The sequence below is a fragment of the Bufo bufo genome, chromosome 3, assembly GCF_905171765.1.
Source record: "Bufo bufo chromosome 3, aBufBuf1.1, whole genome shotgun sequence".
NCBI lineage: Eukaryota > Metazoa > Chordata > Amphibia > Anura > Bufonidae > Bufo > Bufo bufo.
Genome location: NC_053391.1, coordinates 569,473,305 through 569,493,025, shown reverse-complemented (window position 1 = coordinate 569,493,025; position 19,721 = coordinate 569,473,305). Strand labels below are relative to the sequence as shown.

The following is a 19,721-nucleotide window of genomic DNA, read 5'->3' as shown; positions in this document are numbered from 1 at the left end:
CAGAGATTGAGATATTTATCTATATAAGAATAGCTTGTGATTCCAAAGGTCTACCATGTAGGGTATGGACCATCACCATGGAGCGCTTCTGGGCTGTCGATCTTGGGGTTTCTGATTTGGAAAAAGAAAAAAACAAAAACTCCTGACATATACACTGTACTACAGGGAAGAGAAGATATTAATATTATTGCGTGCCGATGTAGAACAGCAGATACTGAAATGAAGTGATATAGCTCTTAATGGAACCAATATAGGCGCCTTACAAGTGATATGCAGAGAGATCTGAATATAAGCACTTACACATGCGCATTATATGGAGAAGAGGACAATAATTCCAAGTCCGGACACCCCTTTATCGATGATAGGGATGGAATCATGATTCTATAACCCCCCCCCCCCCTTAAAAAACTCTCTAAGTGCAAAGTATGGAGGACACAGGGAAGAATTGGAGAAAGGAGGAGATAATCAAAGTCCCTAAATATGTGCCTCTATTTTGGTGAAACAAAAAATGGTAACAAGTCTATCTCCTAACGCATGCGTACAAACCTATTGGGAAAAAAAGTTTTCTAACACCGGACGCAAGCGCAGAGGACATGGAGAGAAGAAAATCAAAGTCCCTGAATATGCGGCTCTAAATCTATTTCCCGACGCATGCGCATGAAGTTGCTGGTGGAAAAAGTTTATAAACACCGGACGCAGGCGCAGAAGATAGGGGGAGGTAGATGATAAATAAGAAAATCGAAGTCCCTGAGCATGCGCACATGGTGTGGGGATCTAGCCGACAATGAGTCTATCTTTTAACGCATGCGTATAAACCTTACCGGTGGGAGAAAGTTTCAAACACCAGACGCATGCGCAGAATATACCCCGAAAAATCAGTAGACATTGGACGCAAGCACAGAATTTCACCCGAAAGTTTGATATGTGATTGGCCGTAGCCGACATCAATCAACACGAGATCGCAATGTGATAGGCGACTTCTAAATGAAACCCACCCCACTGATATAAAGACATGGAGATAGGAAACACTCGTGTTGATAGTAGCTCCATTCCCCTGAAGACGCCGCTGGTGCGGTGAAACATGTTGGGGGAGCTGTGTCTCTAACATTTTAACAATGATGGCAGGGCTGAGAATGACTTAGGGAAAGGCGATCTGCAGACGCCGAACCCCCCTGAGGGCCAGATTAGGAATACATGAATGATATAGGTACTTTAAAATAGTCAGTGAGGGACATTACAACCAAGGTAGAGCCTAGGACGCAACAATTAGCAACAAAGTGCGGCGTAACTGATCATATACCTGGTGTCGGGCGACACCTACAGGCACTAAAGTGTAATCACACAGGATAGATACAATTAGCCTGTATATGATTTTTGTGTGAAAGAGTAAGTCCTCCTGATTATTTAGAATAATACAGATACTGAGCCCACAGGTTCAAGCCCACCATATACATTTTAATAAGTGTTTTTTTGTGTGGAATATAGAGTTTAATAAAAGGAAAATAAAAGTTATATTTTAATTATAGGACCAAAAACAGGAAATTTATAGTCAGTAGACTATTGGAATATTAGAATTGATCTCCTGGGTTAGTGGGTCATTTGAAATGTTGTACAATATATATACACAAAACTGCTCCCCCACAAAAGTACATCGCCCAATGACCTAACTGTTGCTGGGCATCAACATTTACTCTGCCCAGCAATGACACCCCATAGGTAACCTTACCAGCCAATCCCCATAATCTACCCTCTACCCAAAGACAATGGCTATTTTTAACCAATTTAACCACCACCTTTGGTGGGCCATAAACCATATAGGATGATCAAAATCCCATGAGAATCCCTCCATAAAAGAATTTTGGGATCCTATCAGTTTGTTCTGTTGCTCAGAAGTTCTTCAGTTTTATTTTCATGTTGGAGTTTGGAGTGTTACAGATTTAAAAAAAATCTGGCAATTGTAAGAGAGCAAAGATAACAGTCCCCCATGACTTGGAAAGGGGAGGGTCAGAAAAAACAACGTACTTTATCGCCCTTATTTCAGAACTGTTTTGCTCTGACTGTGCACAGCTTTGTTCATACAACACTGAGGTAAGAGAGAGTTTTTTCGGAAAATTGCTTTTTTCAGTATAAATCAATTTCTGAAGTTATTATGCGAAGTAATAACTTTGGCTCATCAGAGCCAATACATTCTAATACTGTACGGAGATCCTGTGCCATACAGTATTAGAATGAAGTTTTATGCGAATAGATTTCGGATGTTTCATCCGAAGTCGATTCGCTTATCCCTAGCTATAACTTTTTTTTTTTTTTCATAAATGTGCTTGTATGAGGTCTTATTTTTTGCAGGACAAGTTATAGTTTTAAATGCATTTTAATGATTGATTAAAGCAAGCTGTATAGCTAAAACCCCCTTTTGTTTACATCAGTAAAAAGGCGTATTAAGGCTAAATGCACACGATTAGAATTGGGTGCTGATTTTCCGCGTGGATTTGCACGTGGATTCTCCGCACATGAATCCTGAACGTGTGCATGCACCCTTAGTGGTCACTAAGGGGGGACAAAAACAGATGATCGGTTTGCAAGGAGGTATACCAAAGTTATGCTCAGCGAGTAGTAAATTGAAGAAATGTAAAGCATTCCTCTATAAAGGAATCTTCACAGCCGTAAAAACTGTGCAGACTTGCAAAAGAGTTTCCTGGCAATATGCTGGAGAAGCATAACCCTTTAACAACAAGTACATACCAGGGAGAGTCACATCAGGACACAAAACTTTGTTAAAGGGGTTGTCTCAACTCAGCAGTTGAGACAGCCCTGAACTAACTGCTGCCTGGGGGGGGCAGAGATTTCTAGTTTGATGGCACAGGCAAACCTGTGCCTGCGCGTTCCCACAGCTGCTAGTCGTTAGTGTGCAAGTGCACACTGTAATATCTACATCTGCATAGTGATAACGGTGCTTCATAGGGACCCCTGATAATGGCAGCTGTGATCCTTCTGCCTTGCTTTGTAAAGAACTTCCAGGGCTAAAGCGAAAGCCCTGCAAGTTTATTACATGTCATCAGTCACATGATACCAGCTTGCTGTAGTAATGTGCATTACAGATCCGATCCTGGACTACTGAGCGAGTCTCAAACCTGTAATGCTTTCTGTCTGTGAGCAGCTAAGAGCTGCCGGGGGAGTAGCTGTGTAGAAAAGCTCCAGGGATACTGCCCTGAAGCAGGTGGCCGGTGTTCTAACAAAAATCCTTATTTTGTGAAAATACCTTACCCCTCGTGACTTCTGGGGGTGTGCGCCTCCGGGGAGTGAGTGGTGGGTGCAGCATATTGGGGGGCATAACCCTAACCCTTAACCCTAACCCTAAACCCTAACCCTTGTGAGGGTAAGGAGATTTCACAATTTGTGCGAGAAGGAAGTCGGGAACAGAGGAGCGCTGCGCGGGATGGGACCTCACGGGTGTGGGTCACCTCTAGCCTGTGTATAGCCGAGCAGCCTGCAGAGAGCCAGCGTGTGCACTTGCAGCCAGGAGCAGAGCAGGTTTGTTTGGGAAGCTGAAGGATAGTAGAGGACGAGCTGCTGGGGGCTCCCTGTGTGAGAGTGTGGCACCTGCACAGTGTAAACCTTTCTACTTGGCATGGAGGGTCCGGTTCGGCTGGGGCGGGCTATGGGCACAGGTGTACGGCAGTTATTTGTATGTAAGAGATCCTGGCACAGAGGCGGATCTGCATTATTATCTAAATGGATCACCTACAGATTATTCCCAGTCTTGTAGAGGACATGTCTGCACCTGCAGTCCTTTCACAGTAGTTTTTAACCCCTCAGCAGTCCCTCGTTCACTGAAGGGGGCTGCTGAAAGGGTTAATAAATACTGTAAAGGGTCCCCCCCCTGTGGTGATGGGGGGCGTGGCTTCACAGAGGTGGGCATGGTTACCGGTTTGGGGGCGTGATCGATGAGGTCCAGCTTTCTTGGGTGAAGGCAGTGGCCACCCTACCGTAACCCCTGACAACGATCAATGAATAAAGGGTTGAATAATTAAGAAATTATCCAAAATAAGGAAGTTTGGCTAAAGGACCTATATTAGAAAGTGGCTTCTTTTGACAAGTTGTACATTCTGGGAGCCATTTTATAAGGTGAGACAACCCCTTTAAGTGTTTCATTGGTCAGCGAAATATGTCAAATCTACAATTTAACCATGCAGAACATTACAGGTCTGGATTCTATATCTCCTGATGACCAGCTGTTACCACCAAAGGAACTTTGGTCTGAGAGCCCACAAATGTAGAATCACAGGCCAGCCATTCAAATGAATGGCTGACCATGTAATGTATGGATGGGTAGAGTCTGCCAAAGCAGGGCATCCCCCTATGCCTTAATAAAATATGGACAGGGTTGTCTTTGACACAAACACTAGAGACAAAATCCTTTTAAGTCTTTTGCAGACTACATGTTCTCCTGTCAAATGTCTCTGTCGTAGTAATGTGAATTAGTGGAGAAGAGTCCAGTGACATTTAATGCTTGCACAGTGAAGCAATATGTACTGGTCTTTGCTTCTTCTGCAAAGTGCACAGGTGCCTGACTCTGGATTCATTTCAAGTAATTTACATACATGTGATTGTTTTTACTAAAATATGCCAACATTTCTTTTCTGGAACATCAAATTTTAGACTTATTTATGAAGCAAATGCACTAGAAAGAATAATCCATTGCACTAACGCGCCTGTTTTGAGTTTCCATCTCGAGAAGGGTGGCTTAGCAGGAAGAGGGCATGGCTTAAAGAGGACCTTTCACCGATTCTTACCCTATGAACTAACTATACAGATATGTAGAGAGGCGCCCGGGGATCTCACTGCACTTACTATTATCCCCGGGCGCCGCTCCGTTCTGCCGCTATGCCCTCCGGTATCTCCGCTCACTAAGTTATAGTAGGCGGAGATACCAGTCCCTAAGTTATGGTAGGCGGAGTCTGCCCTAGCGCTGGCCAATCGCAGCGCAGAGCTCACAGCCTGGGAGGTTATTTTCTCCCAGGCTGTGAGATCTGCAATGCGATTGGCCAGCGCTAGGGCAGACTCCGCCTACCATAACTTAGGGAACGGAGATACCGGAGGGCATAGCAGGAGAACGGAGCGGCGCCCGGGGATAATAGTAAGTGCAGAGAGATCCCCGGGCGCCGCTCCACATGTATGTATACTTAGTTCATAGGGTAAGATTCGGTGAAAGGTCCTCTTTAAGATGTGACAACATGCTCTAAAAACTGGTAAAAAATTTGATGCAAAATAAGCCAACCAATAGTATTAATTTACACTACAATTTATACAGAGGTGGATATTTATTAAGACTGGTGTTTTCTTCACCAGTCTTGATTCCCTCATAAATTTGGCCCAACCCTCAGCTGGCCATGCGACATTCTAAAATCTATGGCAACCTGGTAGATTTCCGTCTTTATCATGCCAGAAAACTCTGTTTCAATAGTTTTTATTGAGTTTTTAATCTCAAGAAAGTACATTATAGTTTGATTTGTTGCAGTATCAAGCAGAATACTGTTATAATCAGGTAATCAAGGAGAATATAAGTATATTATATAATATTTTACAACCATTCAGATAACATTATTTTATGTAAAGCATATTTGGTGCTTGGAGCCTGCGTCGTATGGTCAAAAAGTATTGTGTACTGTACTGTATGTAAAGTGTAGAAGAAAAAATAAACTGATAGATGAGGATAGAGATAAAATAAACAAAAAGATAGATAACTAGAGAGAACTTAGAAAACCTATTTAGGTCCATTATGAAAAGGAAAAAATGTACATCACAACCTAATTTAGCTGTCTAAGGCCTCATCCACACGGCCGTGTTTTGCGGCCGAGAGCGGTCCATGGTAACCCGTCCGGGATTCCTTCTGACAGCAGGAGCGCATGGCGTCATTGGTTGCTATGACGCCGTGCGCTTCATGCCGCTGCTGCTGTACAGTGATACACTGGTATAGATCATACCTTGTATCACTGTACAGCAGCGGCTGCATGAAGCGCACGGCGTCATAGCAACCAATGCAGGTCAGCAGGAATCCCGGCCGGGTTACCACAGACCGCTCTTGGCCGCGGAACACGGACGTGTGCATGAGGCCTAATAATGAGGAGTCCCTCGATGAAGACCATGGTGTCCAATTTTGTGTACAAACCGGATTCCAAAAAAGTTGGGACACTAAACAAATTGTGAATAAAAACTGAATGCAATGATGTGGAGATGGCAAATGTCAATATTTTATTTGTAATAGAACGTAGATGACAGATCAAACGTTTAATCCGAGTAAATGTATCATTTTAAAGGAAAAATACGTTGATTCCAATTTTCACGGTGTCAACAAATCCCAAAAAAGTTGGGACAAGTAGCAATAAGAGGCTGGAAAAAGTAAATTTGAGCATAACGAAGAGCTGGAAGACCAATTAACACTAATTAGGTCAATTGGCAACATGATTGGGTATAAAAAGAGCTTCTCAGAGTGGCAGTGTCTCTCAGAAGCCAAGATGGGTAGAGGATCACCAATTCCCACAATGTTGCGCAGAAAGATAGTGGAGCAATATCAGAAAGGTGTTACCCAGCGAAAAATTGCAAAGACTTTGCATCTATCATCATCAACTGTGCATAACATCATCCGAAGATTCAGAGAATCTGGAACAATCTCTGTGCGTAAGGGTCAAGGCCGTAAAACCATACTGGATGCCCGTGATCTCCGGGCCCTTAAACGACACTGCACCACAAACAGGAATGCTACTGTAAAGGAAATCACAGAATGGGCTCAGGAATACTTCCAGAAACCATTGTCAGTGAACACAATCCACCGTGCCATCCGCCGTTGCCAGCTGATACTCTACAGTGCAAAGAAGAAGCCATTTCTAAGCAAGATCCACAAGCTCAGGCGTTTTCACTGGGCCAGGGATCATTTAAAATGGAGTGTGGCAAAATGGAAGACTGTTCTGTGGTCAGACGAGTCACGATTCGAAGTTCTTTTTGGAAATCTGGGACGCCATGTCATCCGGACCAAAGTGGACAAGGACAACCCAATTTGTTATCAACGCTCAGTTCAGAAGCCTGCATCTCTGATGGTATGGGGTTGCATGAGTGCGTGTGGCATGGGCAGCTTGCATGTCTGGAAAGGCACCATCAATGCAGAAAAATATATTCAGGTTCTAGAACAACATATGCTCCCATCCAGACGTCATCTCTTTCAGGGAAGACCCTGCATTTTTCAACAAGATAATGCCAGAGCACATTCTGCATCAATCACAACATCATGGCTGCGTAGGAGAAGGATCCGGGTACTGAAATGGCCAGTCTGCAGTCCAGATCTTTCACCTATAGAGAGCATTAGGCGCATCATAAAGAGGAAGGTTCAACAAAGAAGGCCCAAGACGATTGAACAGTTAGAGGCCTGTATTAGACAAGAATGGGAGAGCATTCCTATTTCTAAACTTGATAAACTGGTCTCCTCGGTCCCCAGACGTCTGTTGAGTGTTGTAAGAAGAAGGGGAGATGCCACACAGTGGTGAAAATGGCCTTGTCCCAACTTTTTGGGGATTTGTTGACACCATGAAATTCTGATTCAACATATTTTTCCCTTAAAATGGTACATTTTCTCAGTTTAAACTTTTGTTCCGTGATTTATGTTCTATTATGCACCTCCACATCATTGCATTCAGTTTTTATTCACGATTTGTATAGTATAAAATAGAAGATTTCAGTCCTGTGTCCCAAAACACGGACAGTTACTTGCGCTGCTGGTTCCGGTGTAGTGTGGTGGGTAATTCACACTGAAAAGTCATATAATAAAGGTTTGAAACCGCGCTGCTTGTGATTTAGTCATACGATGCACAAGTGAATGAATCAGGGTATTAGCCTTCGTCCTCCTCTCTCAAAGGGTTCGATCCTCCTCAGACCGCCTCATCTGCAAGATTAAATGACCGGCATATAGTGAAGTACCCTCTTAGTTGTTAATAAAACTGTTTTATTCTACTCACAGACAAGGGTAGATAACAGGCATATCACAATGATAAAATCAATAAGGTTCCTTCCCGACCCGGGTTTCGCTCTCTGGCTTCCTCAGGGGCGACAGCCAAAGAGCGAAACCCGGGTCGGGCAGGAACCTTATTGATTTTATCATTGTGATATGCCTGTTATCTACCCTTGTCTGTGATTAGAATAAAACTGTTTTATTAACAACTAAGAGGGTACTTCACTATACAGGGAGTGCAGAATTATTAGGCAAGTTGTATTTTTGAGGATTAATTTTATTATTGAACAACAACCATGTTCTCAATGAACCCAAAAAACTCATTAATATCAAAGCTGAATATTTTTGGAAGTAGTTTTTAGTTTGTTTTTAGTTTTAGCTATTTTAGGGGGATATCTGTGTGTGCAGGTGACTATTACTGTGCATAATTATTAGGCAACTTAACAAAAAACAAATATATACCCATTTCAATTATTTATTTTTACCAGTGAAACCAATATAACATCTCAACATTCACAAATATACATTTCTGACATTCAAAAACAAAGCAAAAACAAATCAGTGACCAATATAGCCACCTTTCTTTGCAAGGACACTCAAAAGCCTGCCATCCATGGATTCTGTCAGTGTTTTGATCTGTTCACCATCAACATTGCGTGCAGCAGCAACCACAGCCTCCCAGACACTGTTCAGAGAGGTGTACTGTTTTCCCTCCTTGTAAATCTCACATTTGATGATGGACCACAGGTTCTCAATGGGGTTCAGATCAGGTGAACAAGGAGGCCATGTCATTAGATTTTCTTCTTTTATACCCTTTCTTGCCAGCCACGCTGTGGAGTACTTGGGCGCGTGTGATGGAGCATTGTCCTGCATGAAAATCATGTTTTTCTTGAAGGATGCAGACTTCTTCCTGTACCACTGCTTGAAGAAGGTGTCTTCCAGAAACTGGCAGTAGGACTGGGAGTTGAGCTTGACTCCATCCTCAACCCGAAAAGGCCCCACAAGCTCATCTTTGATGATACCAGCCCAAACCAGTACTCCACCTCCACCTTGCTGGCGTCTGAGTTGGACTGGAGCTCTCTGCCCTTTACCAATCCAGCCACGGGCCCATCAAGACTCACTCTCATTTCATCAGTCCATAAAACCTTAGAAAAATCAGTCTTGAGATATTTCTTGGCCCAGTCTTGACGTTTCAGCTTGTGTGTCTTGTTCAGTGGTGGTCGTCTTTCAGCCTTTCTTACCTTGGCCATGTCTCTGAGTATTGCACACCTTGTGCTTTTGGGCACTCCAGTGATGTTGCAGCTCTGAAATATGGCCAAACTGGTGGCAAGTGGCATCTTGGCAGCTGCACGCTTGACTTTTCTCAGTTCATGGGCAGTTATTTTGCGCCTTGGTTTTTCCACACACTTCTTGCGACCCTGTTGACTATTTTGAATGAAACGCTTGATTGTTCGATGATCACGCTTCAGAAGCTTTGCAATTTTAAGAGTGCTGCATCCCTCTGCAAGATATCTCACTATTTTTGACTTTTCTGAGCCTGTCAAGTCCTTCTTTTGACCCATTTTGCCAAAGGAAAGGAAGTTGCCTAATAATTATGCACACCTAATATAGGGTGTTGATGTCATTAGACCACACCCCTTCTCATTACAGAGATGCACATCACCTAATATGCTTAATTGGTAGTAGGCTTTCGAGCCTATACAGCTTGGAGTAAGACAACATGCATAAAGAGGATGATGTGGTCAAAATACTAATTTGCCTAATAATTCTGCACGCAGTGTATGCCGGTCATTTAATCTTACAGAGGAGGCGGTCTGAGGAGGATCGAACCCTTTGAGAGAGGAGGACGAAGGCTAATACCCTGATTCATTCACTTGTGCATCGTATGACTAAATCACAAGCAGCGCGGTTTCAAACCTTTATTATACGATTTGTATAGTGTCCCAACTTTTTGGGAATCCGGTTTGTATTTATTAAATGTATTGTTGCTTCTGGCAATCATTTTTTCAAAGCTACTGTCATGGAACCCACCGTGACCTGGGCTCCTGGAGGGAGCTGATGGCCAGCCTCCTTCCTAGCGACTATGGGCCTAGGAATTTGGAGACTCCCCCCCTTGTTTGGTTGAACCGGGGGTCCGGGGCCCAGGAATGGATAGTGCTGTGGAGCCTGGCCCTACAGCCATCCAATTTCCCAATTCAACACAGGCTCTGGAAACCCAGGGCCAATGATCATGGACTATCTCGGCAAACGGAACTGATCCCCAAGTGGATCCGTAGATGGTCTCACCGGGTCTGCCATCCTTTAACTTGGGGGAGCTATGTGACGACATGGTCATCAGTTTGGGTTAAATGTGTACTGGTGTTGGTCTGTTGGATATGTGTAATTATGTTATGTTGTGTAAGCACCCCCCCCCCCTTCGTTATCTCTAGTGTTGAGCGAACAGTTCGAGCATAGTTCGGGTCCGTACCGAATTTTGGGGTGTTCGTGACACGGACCCGAACCCGAACTTTTTCGTAAAAGTTCGGGTTCGGGTTCGTCGTTCGGCATGTATTTTGGCGCATTTTGAAAGGCTGCAAAGCAGCCAATCAACATGCATCATACTACTTGCCCTAAGATGCCATCGCAGCCATGCCTACTATTGGCAAGGCTGTGATTGGCCAAGTGCAGCATGTGACTCAGCCTCTTTATAAGCTTGTGCGCACGTCGGGACGTGCTCACTCCCGATGTGAATAGAACAGGGATAGACGCAGCTGATGCTAGGGCGAGAATCGGCAGGGATAATTGAATAACTGGAAGCAAATTTCTCTCCTCCACCTGTGATTCATCTGAACAACTGCAGCTGAGCTGCTTTTTTGATAGGGATTGGCTATTTTTAGAGTGGCCAGAGTGATTTTTCCATCCACATGTACCTGGGCTGACCGCCGGCCGCCATTTTGCGACTTGTAGTGCTGCAGCAGAAGCTGCCACAGTGTGCATTCCAAAGCTCCAAACAAGTCAGACATCTACACCTGGGATTCAGACCAATAGCGATTTAGCAGCACAGTCCAAGGCTATTTTTTTTAAAGGTTGTGCAGACCATTTTGTGGCACATGTTACTGGGCTGATAGGCGGCGGCCATCTTGGGACTAGTGCTGCAGCACAATCTCTCCCAACGTCCATTAATCACTTGTAATAGTGGTCTGTGCCATAGAAATCCTACATCAGGGACTTGGGTGTGCTTGTGTCACCCCTACTAATACCAGTCCACCTGTAATCCATACAGTGAAAAGCCATAAAGTATTCCAGTGAGGGAATTTTTTTTTTATTTAAAAAAGGCCAAGTTAGTTTATCTGGCGTTCAATATACTAGATACAGTTAGGCCTGCGTTTCATACATCTGGAATTAGCAAACTAATGTGCTGGGGTTGGGAAAACATATATGTACCCATACTAGAATCTGTCAAAGAAAGCGGTACTCACATATAACAGTCATTCCATCTGTAATCCATACAGTCAAAAGACTGAAAGTATTCCAGTGAGGGGATTTTTTTTTATTTAAAAAAGGCCAAGTTAGTTTATCTGGCGTTCAATATACTAGATACAGTTAGGCCTGCGTTTCATACATCTGGAATTAGCAAACTAATGTGCTGGGGTTGGGAAAACATATATGTACCCATACTAGAATCTGTCAAAGAAAGCGGTACTCACATATAACAGTCATTCCATCTGTAATCCATACAGTCAAAAGACTGAAAGTATTCCAGTGAGGGAATTTTTTTTATTTAAAAAAGGCCAAGTTAGTTTATCTGGCGTTCAATATACTAGATACAGTTAGGCCTGCGTTTCATACATCTGGAATTAGCAAACTAATGTGCTGGGGTTGGGAAAACATATATGTACCCATACTAGAATCTGTCAAAGAAAGCGGTACTCACATATAACAGTCATTCCATCTGTAATCCATACAGTGAAAAGCCATAAAGTATTCCAGTGAGGGAATTTTTTTTTTATTTAAAAAAGGCCAAGTTAGTTTATCTGGCGTTCAATATACTAGATACAGTTAGGCCTGCGTTTCATACATCTGGAATTAGCAAACTAATGTGCTGGGGTTGGGAAAACATATATGTACCCATACTAGAATCTGTCAAAGAAAGCGGTACTCACATATAACAGTCATTCCATCTGTAATCCATACAGTCAAAAGACTGAAAGTATTCCAGTGAGGGAATTTTTTTTATTTAAAAAAGGCCAAGTTAGTTTATCTGGCGTTCAATATACTAGATACAGTTAGGCCTGCGTTTCATACATCTGGAATTAGCAAACTAATGTGCTGGGGTTGGGAAAACATATATGTACCCATACTAGAATCTGTCAAAGAAAGCGGTACTCACATATAACAGTCATTCCATCTGTAATCCATACAGTCAAAAGACTGAAAGTATTCCAGTGAGGGGATTTTTTTTATTTAAAAAAGGCCAAGTTAGTTTATCTGGCGTTCAATATACTAGATACAGTTAGGCCTGCGTTTCATACATCTGGAATTAGCAAACTAATGTGCTGGGGTTGGGAAAACATATATGTACCCATACTAGAATCTGTCAAAGAAAGCGGTACTCACATATAACAGTCATTCCATCTGTAATCCATACAGTGAAAAGCCATAAAGTATTCCAGTGAGGGAATTTTTTTTTTATTTAAAAAAGGCCAAGTTAGTTTATCTGGCGTTCAATATACTAGATACAGTTAGGCCTGCGTTTCATACATCTGGAATTAGCAAACTAATGTGCTGGGGTTGGGAAAACATATATGTACCCATACTAGAATCTGTCAAAGAAAGCGGTACTCACATATAACAGTCATTCCATCTGTAATCCATACAGTCAAAAGACTGAAAGTATTCCAGTGAGGGGATTTTTTTTATTTAAAAAAGGCCAAGTTAGTTTATCTGGCGTTCAATATACTAGATACAGTTAGGCCTGCGTTTCATACATCTGGAATTAGCAAACTAATGTGCTGGGGTTGGGAAAACATATATGTACCCATACTAGAATCTGTCAAAGAAAGCGGTACTCACATATAACAGTCATTCCATCTGTAATCCATACAGTGAAAAGCCATAAAGTATTCCAGTGAGGGAATTTTTTTTTTATTTAAAAAAGGCCAAGTTAGTTTATCTGGCGTTCAATATACTAGATACAGTTAGGCCTGCGTTTCATACATCTGGAATTAGCAAACTAATGTGCTGGGGTTGGGAAAACATATATGTACCCATACTAGAATCTGTCAAAGAAAGCGGTACTCACATATAGCAGTCATTCCATCTGTAATCCATACAGTCAAAAGACTGAAAGTATTCCAGTGAGGGAATTTTTTTTTATTTAAAAAAGGCCAAGTTAGTTTATCTGGCGTTCAATATACTAGATACAGTTAGGCCTGCGTTTCATACATCTGGAATTAGCAAACTAATGTGCTGGGGTTGGGAAAACATATATGTACCCATACTAGAATCTGTCAAAGAAAGCGGTACTCACATATAACAGTCATTCCATCTGTAATCCATACAGTGAAAAGCCATAAAGTATTCCAGTGAGGGAATTTTTTTTTTATTTAAAAAAGGCCAAGTTAGTTTATCTGGCGTTCAATATACTAGATACAGTTAGGCCTGCGTTTCATACATCTGGAATTAGCAAACTAATGTGCTGGGGTTGGGAAAACATATATGTACCCATACTAGAATCTGTCAAAGAAAGCGGTACTCACATATAACAGTCATTCCATCTGTAATCCATACAGTGAAAAGCCATAAAGTATTCCAGTGAGGGAATTTTTTTTTTATTTAAAAAAGGCCAAGTTAGTTTATCTGGCGTTCAATATACTAGATACAGTTAGGCCTGCGTTTCATACATCTGGAATTAGCAAACTAATGTGCTGGGGTTGGGAAAACATATATTTACCCATACTAGAATCTGTCAAAGAAAGCGGTACTCACATATAACAGTCATTCCATCTGTAATCCATACAGTGAAAAGCCATAAAGTATTCCAGTGAGGGAATTTTTTTTTTATTTAAAAAAGGCCAAGTTAGTTTATCTGGCGTTCAATATACTAGATACAGTTAGGCCTGCGTTTCATACATCTGGAATTAGCAAACTAATGTGCTGGGGTTGGGAAAACATATATGTACCCATACTAGAATCTGTCAAAGAAAGCGGTACTCACATATAACAGTCATTCCATCTGTAATCCATACAGTCAAAAGACTGAAAGTATTCCAGTGAGGGGATTTTTTTTATTTAAAAAAAGGCCAAGTTAGTTTATCTGGCGTTCAATATACTAGATACAGTTAGGCCTGCGTTTCATACATCTGGAATTAGCAAACTAATGTGCTGGGGTTGGGAAAACATATATGTACCCATACTAGAATCTGTCAAAGAAAGCGGTACTCACATATAACAGTCATTCCATCTGTAATCCATACAGTCAAAAGACTGAAAGTATTCCAGTGAGGGAATTTTTTTTATTTAAAAAAGGCCAAGTTAGTTTATCTGGCGTTCAATATACTAGATACAGTTAGGCCTGCGTTTCATACATCTGGAATTAGCAAACTAATGTGCTGGGGTTGGGAAAACATATATGTACCCATACTAGAATCTGTCAAAGAAAGCGGTACTCACATATAACAGTCATTCCATCTGTAATCCATACAGTGAAAAGCCATAAAGTATTCCAGTGAGGGAATTTTTTTTTTATTTAAAAAAGGCCAAGTTAGTTTATCTGGCGTTCAATATACTAGATACAGTTAGGCCTGCGTTTCATACATCTGGAATTAGCAAACTAATGTGCTGGGGTTGGGAAAACATATATGTACCCATACTAGAATCTGTCAAAGAAAGCGGTACTCACATATAACAGTCATTCCATCTGTAATCCATACAGTCAAAAGACTGAAAGTATTCCAGTGAGGGAATTTTTTTTATTTAAAAAAGGCCAAGTTAGTTTATCTGGCGTTCAATATACTAGATACAGTTAGGCCTGCGTTTCATACATCTGGAATTAGCAAACTAATGTGCTGGGGTTGGGAAAACATATATGTACCCATACTAGAATCTGTCAAAGAAAGCGGTACTCACATATAACAGTCATTCCATCTGTAATCCATACAGTCAAAAGACTGAAAGTATTCCAGTGAGGGGATTTTGCTTATAAAAAATAATATATTTCATTGTGGTGCGAGTTGAATCGCAACAATGAAGAAAAATACTATTAAGGGACGAGGACGCGGTCGTGGTGGTGTCCGTGGAGCCTCTGTTGCTGGTAGAGGACGTGGCCGTTCGGCCCCAGGCGCACACAGTAGGGAACGAACTCCCTCAACTAGCCGGCAGAATGTACCGCAATATCTCGTGGGGCCCAATGCTGCTCTTAGGATGGTAAGGCCTGAGCAGGTACAGGCATTAATCGATTGGGTGGCCGACAGTGCTTCCAGCACGTTCACCACATGGTCTTCCACCCAGTCTTCTGCGGAAAGCGCACAGGTGGCACCTGAAAACCAAGCCCATCAGTCTGTCACATCACCCCCAAGCATATCAGGGAAACGGTCTGAGCCACAAGTTATGCAGCAGTCTCTTCTTCTGTTTGAAGACTCTGCTTCCAGGGTTTCCCAGGGGCGTCCACCTAGCCCTTCCCCAGTGGAGGAAGACATACCATGCACTGACGCACAACCACTTATGTCTCCAGATGAAGAGGACATGGGAATACCACCACAGCAGAGTCACCGACTCTCTGATGATGACGAAACACAGGTGCCCACTGCCGCGTCTTTTTGCAGTGTGCAGACTGAACAGGAGAAGGTCAGGGAGGGAGACTGGGTGGAAGACGATGCAGAGGACGATGAGGTCTTAGACCCCACATGGACTGAAGGTCGTGGCGATGACTTTCACAGTTCAGAGGAAGAGGTAGTGGTGAGACCGAGACAACAGCGAAGCCAAAGAGGGAGCAGGGGGCCAAAGCAGACGAGCCGCCGCCCCCAGAGTTCGCCTGCTACTGGACATCGCCAACAGGGACCCAGCCCCACAAAGACAGCTTCAAAGAGTTCCCTGGCATGGCACTTCTTTAAACAATGTCCTACCGACAAGACCCGAGTGACTTGCACGCTCTGCCATCAGAGCCTGAGGCGAGGCATTAACGTTCTGAACCTCAGCACAACCTGCATGACCAGGCATCTACATGCAAAGCATGAACTGCAGTGGGGTACACACCTTAAAAACCAGGCACTCGCTGAGGCTCCCCCTGCTCCCTCTACCGCTGCTGCCTCGGCTTCCGCCTCGAGAGGAATGTTGCCACCTGCCGAGCAGCAAACAGAGGATGTGCCACCGACACCACCACCACCGCCACCGTCAACTAGCGTCTCCACTATATCACACAGCAGCGTTCAGCTCTCAATATCTCAAACCTTAGAGAGGAAGCGCAAATTCCCCCCGAGTCACCCTCGAGCCCTTGGCCTGAACGCCAGCATTTCTAAACTGCTGGCCTTTGAAATGCTGTCATTCCGGCTGGTGGACACAGACAGCTTCAAACAGCTGATGGCCATGGCTGTCCCGCAGTATGTGGTTCCCAGCCGCCACTACTTCTCCAAGACAGCCGTGCCTTCCCTGCACATGCAAGTGTCCGATAAAATCAAGTGTGCACTGCGCAACGCCATTTGTGGCAAGGTCCACCTAACCACAGATACGTGGACCAGTAAGCACGGCCAGGGACGCTATATCTCACTAACTGCACACTGGATGAATGTAGTGGCGGCTGGGCCCCCGGCGGACAGTTCTTTGGCGCACGTCCTTCCGCCCCCTAGGATCGCAGGGTATCATTCTCTGCCTCCTGTAGCCTCCTCCTCCTACTCGGCTTCCTCCTCCACTGCTTCCACCAGCTCATCCGGTCAGCCACACACCTTCACCACCAACTTCAGCACAGCCCGGGGTAAACGTCAGCAGGCCATTCTGAAACTCATATGTTTGGGGGACAGGCCCCACAGCGCAAAGGAGTTGTGGCGGGGTATTGAACAACAGACCGACGAGTGGTTTCTGCCGGTGGGCCTCAAGCCAGGCCTGGTGGTATGCGATAATGGGCGAAATCTCGTGGCAGCTCTGGGACTAGCCGGTTTGACGCACATCCCTTGCCTGGTGGTGCAGAGGTTCATTCACCACTACCCCAACATGTCAGAGCTGCTGCATAAAGTGCGGGCCGTCTGTGCGCGCTTCCGCCGTTCACATCCTGCCGCTGCTCGCCTGTCTGCGCTACAGCGGAACTTCGGCCTTCCCGCTCACCGCCTCATATGCGACGTGCCCACCCGGTGGAACTCCACCTTGCACATGCTGGAGAGACTGTGCGAGCAGCAGCAGGCCATAGTGGAGTTTCAGCTGCAGCACGCTCGCGTCAGTCGTACTTCCGAACAGCACCACTTCACCACCAATGATTGGGCCTCCATGCGAGACCTGTGTGCCCTGCTGCGCTGTTTCGAGTACTCCACCAACATGGCCAGTGGCGATGACACTGTTATCAGCGTTACAATACCACTTCTATGTCTCCTTGAGAAAACACTTAGGGCAATGATGTTAGAGGAGGTGGCCCAGGTGGAGGAGGAGGAGGAGGATGAGGGCTCGTTTCTAACACTTTCGGGCCAGTCTGTTCGAAGTGGCTCAGAGGGAGGTTTGTTTAAGCAGCAGAGGACAGGTTCACAAGTCGCCAGCCAAGGCACTGTACTGGAGAACGAGGAGGATGAGGAGGAGGAGGTGGAGGGGGACGAGGATGACGCAAGTTCACAGCGGGGTGGCAGCCCAGGCCCATCACTGGTGCGTGGCTGGGGGGATACGGTGGACGATGACGATACGCCTCCCACAGAGGACAGCTTGTCCTTACCCATGGGTAGCCTGGCCCACATGAGCGAATATATGCTCCAATGCCTGCGCAACGACAGCAGAGTTGCCCACGTTTTAACGTGTGCAGACTACTGGGTGGCCACCCTGCTGGATCCCCGGTATAAAGACAATGTGCCCACTTTAATTCCTGAACTGGAGCGCGACCGTAAGATGCGCGAGTACAAGCGCACGCTGATAGAGGCGCTCTTGAGAGCATTCCCACATGTCACAGGGGAACAGGTGGAAGGTGAAGGCAGAGGAGTGGCAAGAGGTCGCCAACGCAGCTGTGTCACGGCCAGCTCATCTGAGGGCAGGGTTAGCATGGCAGAAATGTGGAAAAGTTTTGTCTCCACGCCACAGCTATCTGCACCGACACCTGATACGGAACGTGTTAGCAGGAGGCAGCATTTCACTAACATGGTTGAACAGTATGTCTGCACACCCCTCCACATCCTGACGGATGGTTCGGCCCCATTCAACTACTGGGTTTCGAAATTGTCCACGTGGCCAGAGTTAGCATGTTATGCCTTGGAGGTGCTTTCCTGCCCGGCGGCCAGCGTTTTATCTGAACGCGTATTCAGCACGGCAGGGGGCGTCATTACTGACAAGCGCAGCCGCCTGTCCACAGCCAACGTGGACAAGCTGACCTTCATAAAGATGAACCAGGCATGGATCCCACAGGACCTGTGCCTCCCTTGTGCAGAGTAGTCCTTATTAACTGCCTAAAACATGTCTTGTTGTGCTACGGGCCACTTCTTTATTTGATACAAATTTTATGAAACCCACAGTTGAATGAAACTCTTCTCTGTCTGGGCGCCGGGGCCTAACCAGATGAAAGTGGCCGGTTAAACTAACGGGTGACATGAAGCCATAACCTCTGCCATGCTACCTCTGTCTTCTGTCTGGGTGCTGAGGCCTAAGTCAAATAAAGCGGTCTTCTGCTGTGCTGGGGGATATGAAGCTAATCTCTGACCTCTCTCCTCTGTCTGGGTCCAAAGGCCTAAATCACTGAAAGAGGCCTTCTCCTGTGGTGTGTGATATGATGCCAGAATATGTGCTGTGGGGCCTCTCTCCTCTTCCTGGGTGCAGGGGTCAAATAAACTAAATTGTGGCCTACTCCTGTGGTGGTTGATATGATGCCTGATTCTCTGATGTGGAACCTCTCTCCTCTGTTTGGGTGAAGGGGTCAAAGTAACTAAATGGTGGCTTCTCCTGTGGTGGCTGATATGATGCCAGAATATGTGCTGTGGTGCCTCTCTCCTCTTCCTGGGTGCAGGGGTCAAAGTAACTAAATGGTGGCTTCTCCTGTGGTGGCTGATATGATGCCAGAATATGTGCTGTGGGGCCTCTCTCCTCTTCCTGGGTGCAGGGGTCAAAGTAACTCAATGGTGGCTTCTCCTGTGGTGGCTGATATGATGCCAGAATATGTGCTGTGGTGCCTCTCTCCTCTGTCTGGGTCCAAAGGCCTAAATCACTGAAAGAGGCCTTCTCCTGTGGTGTGTGATATGATGCCTGAATATGTGCTGTGGTGCCTCTCTCCTCTTCCTGGGTGCGGGGGTCAAAGTAACTCAATGGTGGCTTCTCCTGTGGTGGCTGATATGATGCCAGAATATGTGCTGTGGTGCCTCTCTCCTCTTCCTGGGTGCGGGGGTCAAAGTAACTCAATGGTGGCTTCTCCTGTGGTGGCTGATATGATGCCAGAATATGTGCTGTGGGGCCTCTCTCCTCTTCCTGGGTGCAGGGGTCAAAGTAACTCAATGGTGGCTTCTCCTGTGGTGGTTAGTATGATGCCTGAATATGTGCTGTGGGGCCTCTCTCCTCTTCCTGGGTGCAGGGG

General features: G+C 44.9%; 1 protein-coding gene across 3 annotated transcripts in view; it reads left to right on the top strand.

Annotated features, from left to right (window-relative positions):
• LOC120996034 (retinol dehydrogenase 16-like) overlaps positions 1-19,721 on the top strand; it is a 119,943-nt gene that overhangs the window by 64,956 nt on the left and 35,266 nt on the right. The window contains exon 1 of one of the 3 annotated variants that reach the window (XM_040425693.1): positions 1,664-2,088. The exons of the other annotated variants lie outside the window; for them this stretch is intronic. The gene's annotated coding sequence lies outside the window, so the exon portion shown is untranslated. Of the gene's footprint in view, positions 1-1,663; positions 2,089-19,721 lie in introns of those variants that run through there. 3 annotated transcript variants of the gene reach the window in all.